Here is a 5,880-nt window from a genome sequence, read left to right on the forward strand (position 1 = left end):
TCTTTGATGTGTCACGCAACTGTTGGGTGGCTGTACCTATAGTAACCTACAACGGACTAAGGTATCAAATTTATTAAGTAGCACACACAGGTTTAAATACTTGGCTCCTGTCCAGCGTCCCGGCCACAGGGCTAGCCGCTAGAGAGAGAGAGAGAGAGAGAGAGAGAGAGAGAGAGAGAGAGAGAGAGAGAGGGGCTCAGAGAGCCGAGAGGCCAAACAAAAGCAGCTCTTTCGAGTCTTTCGCACTTTAAGCTGAGCAGTGAGCAGGCAGCAAAGAGAAAGGGTATCTTTTTAACAAGTACTGCTTGCACGGTACTCAAGAGAGGCTGTGTGTGTGAGTATATAGGTGTGCATGCGTGTGAAGAGAGAGAGAGAGAGAGAGAGAGAGGAGAGAGAGAGATTATGAAATTTACGTTTGGGAAAGAAAGGGATCAATCTGTTTGCGTGTGTAGGTAGAAGGAAGAGAGAGAGAGAGAGAGAGAGAGAGAGAGAGAGAGAGAGAGAGAGAGAATGTGTGTGTACATGTAAATGACAGTGTGGTAGTGTGGTTGTGTTGTCCTTATATTTTGCTCTACTGGAAAGCAGGGCATGCACTGCTGTTTGGGTTTCATAAGAGCTTTGCTGCAAAAGCTGGGCATGGTGATGGGACGACCATCGGCCATGAATAGTAAAAGAGGCAAGAGCCCTATTAATGAAATACACAAAACAGAAATGAACCCTTTGGCTCTTCCTTCCCTTGCTTTGGTCCTCCTCTCAATGGCCAGCTTTTTCCAAAGGTGAACATGATGAAGCATGATAGTGACTTGCTTTACATCAACATTCAACCCTCTCTCTCTCTCTCTCTCTCTCTCTCTCTCACACACACACACACACACACACACACATAGTCCCTCCCCTCAAGGACTCTCCTCCTTGCTTACCTCCTCCCCCCCCCTCCCTCCCCCCTCCCCTTTTTCAATTATGTACATTACCTTCTCTCAAAGATGTGGTCCTAAAGGCACCCACAAGATTAGGCCCCTTTTAGATTGTGATTATCTCTTCTAACGTGGCTTTGTCTTTGTGTGTTCTATCATTGGAGGGGGCGAGAGAGAGATGTGTATGGTGTAATTTGAACGATTGGTCTCATTAGCATGCTGTGTTTTATTCTAAAGAAAGTTGTAAGAAAGAAATGCATGTCCCCTTCAAGTTGTTGCTTAGTATGTTATGTTATGAAGGCCTAGAATGAGTGGCCCCATAAACATGTTAAAGACCTACATTATGTACATAAAAAGTGAGGGTAATGGATGCAAGCTAGGTACTCGTCACGCCCAAGAAATACCATATGGCATGCCTTACCCCGTTGCAGGATTGATCCTACGTGTACATTAGTATGCGATGCATGTCTCTCTCTCTTGGACCCCACCCAGGCAAAGTAGGATTCTTTATTGGAGGCTAACTTCTCAAGGGTTGCATGATCACAACCTGATTTCAAAAGGTAGAAATTGAAATTGGAGAGACAATTGTGTCATATTGGCCACTAGGATGCTAGTTGATTTGAGAGGAAGCAAGATAGAGATTTAATTGGTGCATGATTAACATGTGGACACCCCTAAGGACCACTTGTAATAAAGTGCAAGACACAAGTCAATTTAATACAAGTCTATCCCCATTTTCTTGAAGTATTGAGAAGTTGAACAAGTTTGAATATTTCTAACCAATCTACAAAAGGCTTTTAAATTGCTTCAATAGGACTCAGTAAAGGCCTTTCGTCTCTGTGTCAATATGCTTGTTTTCAAGCTTCAATAACATCTAATGGGGTTTGCATCTCTTCTTAAGCATCCTTCCAATGTCACCCATATGGATCATGTGGTTTCACCCAAGGAGATTTTTTCATCCTTATTTTACAATTTGTCTACAAAACAAAGATCAGTGTTATTAAAAGGGAGTATTTGTTGATTTGATGAGTAAAAATGGTGTCTCTGAAATAGGCAATACTCACAAGGGATTTTGCACATAGGCCTTCAATGTGCATTATCTAGAACTTTTTTACATTCCGAACTCCTTGCGTTGGCATACTCTTTCAACATAGATCTATGCAAAGGAAAACTCCTCTTGTAGCTTCCAAGACAATGTTCTGGAAAAGTGTGCCTCAACATAGCCTTGATCCGGTTGAGAAACCAAAGAGAGGGGAAGAAGGAGAAAATCCGCTTGAAAAATTTAAGAAATAGGAGTTAAATTGCAAAAAATGCCGGTTATTTTGCAAAATTTCCTCTCTGAATCTATCTTAAATTTGGGTAATTTTCATTGTTTTGCTTGTGTTTTTTTTATAAAAAAAACACGATTTTTATTTTAAAAACATGGACAAAAAATGGTATTGAAATATGAAACAACGGCTATTTGGATAATTAAATCAGGTTGAACAAGGCATGTGACCGCTCTGTCACAAATGCTAGCCTGCAAGTAAATACATATCATGCACGAAATAGAAGAAGCTCACACTCTTGCCTTGAATACCGCATGCATTTCACCCGAGAAATTGTATGTATGCATTTGTAAGATATTATGAAAGGCTTAACATAGTGGTGGCAATAAGCTCTCTTGCTATGTAGAGGTGTTGGGGAGGGAGCACAATAGAGGGGCGCTTCTTCAAAGCAGTCATCAATAGCGCAAGCACTCTCACACTATGCACAACACAAAACGCTGATTCCACTTTCACCCATAACTCTTTAGAAAAACAACGGAAGAAAATATGTGAAGGTGGATATGAGAAAGGGAGAGAGGTTATAGTGCCCGCTATTGTCTCTTGCATTATCGCACAATATTGATTTGGAGCCAAAATATACAAATTTGAGTATTTCTCTCTATTTTCTTGAAAATATACAAAGCATTTGTTATTTTTCATGAATAATTATACCAACAAATGAAAATATATTATCATTAAATTATAAATCACACCCACTTGATTAACATAAACCATCACGCTTGACAAAATTAGAGAGAGAGAGAGGGGGGGGGGGGGGGGGGGCAACACGACAAGAAAATTTTATAGAATAAATTATGAAAAATGTTTAATAAATTGTCTTCCAAAAGATCTCTACAAGTAGCTTGATTTAACCCATGGCTCCTAAATCAATAAAGAAAGAGATTGAATTTTCGTTTGTGGATGTGTTGGCTTTATCATCTTTGAACTTGTCATCTTCTATCTTATCATCGTCACCATGGAAATCATCCTCACTGAGATTGGCGGCACTATGAATTAAATCATCACTCTCTCTCTCCTCTATTCCAGACGTAATTCTTGGATGATCAGTTTTTGGTGAGCACTTTTTAGGAATCAAGCGACCAGCTTCTCAAAAGATTCTTTATCTACCTCTTTCTCTCTCTCTCTCTCTCTCTCTCTCTCTTTCTCTCTCTCTCTCTCTCTCTCTCTCTCTCTCTCTCTCTCTCTCTTTCTCTCCCTCCCTTTCTATTTTTTGGATCCTCTCTCTATCTCTCTCTTCCTCTCTCTCTCTCTCTCTCTCTCTCTCTCTCTCTCTCTCTCTCCCTCGGCTATTATAGAGTCCAGAACCATTCTCAACATGTCTCTCACTTGAATTTCAACTAGAATGTAACATTGAAGATTGCACATTTAGGGCTGACTTACATTCAAACCAGAACATGATTTACCATTGTGGATGCATTCAATAGACTAATGATAAGAAAAAAGAGCAATGCCTTACACACAATTGTGTTATATTTGATATAGCAAACCCCAAATCTAAATGCACCATTGAATCAAAAGTAAATACATATGGGGGGGAATACATCACGGGTGAGCTGGATGAAAGAAGCCCGGTGGAGGCCCATATGCTCCCGGAGGAAACAAAGGTTGTGCCAATGGGGCCCATGCAGACAAAGCATCTACGGCGGAGGAATACCCAGTATATGGGCCAGAGACGGGCCTAAAAGTAGTGGTGGGTGCACCAAATGATGGAGGAACTCCTCTGAATGGCAAAGGGTACGGACCATATGTGGGGAGGCCTGTAGGTAATGTGCGGGGCACTGTACCAACTCCGAGGGGGGGGGGGGGGGGGGGGCACTGAATGCACTCGGGGAAGCTCCATATGAAGGCCATGCCAAGACTGAGGATGTGAAAGTCGTACGTGGAGCTGGTGTCGTAGCTCCTTGACTGCTGAGTGGAAAAGGTGCCTCCAATGGAAGAATCTCCTCTGTCACCTGCTCCGGATGCTCAAACACATGAGCTCTAGCTACCCTTCCAAACATCAATGTCGAGCCTATATCAAAATCTAGGCGTTGATCTAGACCTAGATATGCACTAAAAACTGACCAATCCTTCTCACAATTGATACATGCCTACGTAGCTGTAAAAATTAGGCTGCTAATGTCCCCACTCTTGCAAAACAATCGAACACAGCATCTCCCATGTTTGTGAAGGTACCTAGTAGGCACCTTCAAACCAAAAAAAATCTTTAGATTTCTTATACCTCCAGTTTTTGAGGAACATGAAGTCCAAACATCCAATAAGTTTCAAGCACCTGGCAAACGATGGACTCCTCTCAACGCCTCTACGAAACGACCTACCCATACAATCAAGCGTCCACTGTGTGGGATTCGTACCTGGTAGTTTCTCCCACAACATGTCATCATCTATAGAGAACCTCGTAAGCCGACACCTAGCATCTCTAAGGGGTGCAAAAATGACTAGCAACAAAGTACCAACCTACAAAGAACATTGACAATAAGATATTTTGTAATGAGGAAACTACGGGTACTCATCAACATTTTTAAAAAAATCAACATACCCTCTATATAGTCCTGAACATTTGTGCAGCTAGACTCCAACAGCCGTATGTACAATATCCTTAACAACTGGAAATTGTCTCCCTCTGCCTTCAAAGAGACAATGGACAGATGTTTTGCATGGCATGTCACCACAACCATGCCATCTGCCCAAAGAAACTTGGTTGCGAGAAGGAATGCTGCATCCACAAGTTCGCTATCCCACTGGTTCCATAAAGGAACTCCACCCATGCCAGCTGTATGTGGCCTAGTGTGTATGGGAAAGGCCATGTATATCAAATGTATGCCATGCAATGCTAAATTGGGTCTATCTGCCTTGTCTCTGATAGAGAGCCCAAGAATCTACGTACTGAGTGGAGAGATCTGCACAAAATTTTTGTTAGCACTAAAATTGTGGACATAACTAGGAAGGCAAAATATCATGGCTTACCTCTCATTGCACACCACATCAAGAATAGCTTTTTCCATGCACTTGACACTAGCATACACTGCAAGGTGGCATGGCTCTACATGCATGTCTGTATGCCCAACATATGATTAAATGTATCTCATGCATGGCGAAAGAGAACAATTCAGCATTAACCATTTTTACAAACCTGGAGGGTTTTCTCCGACCACTTTGGGCATTTCCAATAGGTCCTCTTTAGCCCTGTCCTGTGGTGATGGTGAAGATGGAGGTGACTCTTGGGTATCCCCTAGTGGTCTCGGGAGTGAAGGAAAGTGATGGTTATCTTTGTGCACTCCGAACACTATGGCTCCGAGCATTGTGGCTCATAGCACTAAGGCTGACCTCGACAGAATTCTCCTCATCTACTTGCTTGCTCTCACTATCACTAGAGGTCATAGCTCTCTTCCTTCTCTTCCCACTTTGCCGATCAGCTAAGGGGGCTTGCTTGTCCGATGTGGATACAATATTTGTGTCATTCTTTGAGTCCAGTTTCTTCGTTGTGTTCGGAGAGAGTGCATCGTCTACCATTCGTCTTTCTTACGTGAAGCATTATGCTCCGCTATTGAATAAAAAATGAAGGTTAGTGTGTTCATGTCGTATTGCATGGAAATGTCAAAATAAAGATAGTACTCTACCTGCAATGTGTGTGCGAG

This window comes from Adiantum capillus-veneris, chromosome 3, assembly GCF_014529385.1.
Source record: "Adiantum capillus-veneris isolate H3 chromosome 3, ASM1452938v2, whole genome shotgun sequence".
Taxonomy (NCBI): domain Eukaryota; kingdom Viridiplantae; phylum Streptophyta; class Polypodiopsida; order Polypodiales; family Pteridaceae; genus Adiantum; species Adiantum capillus-veneris.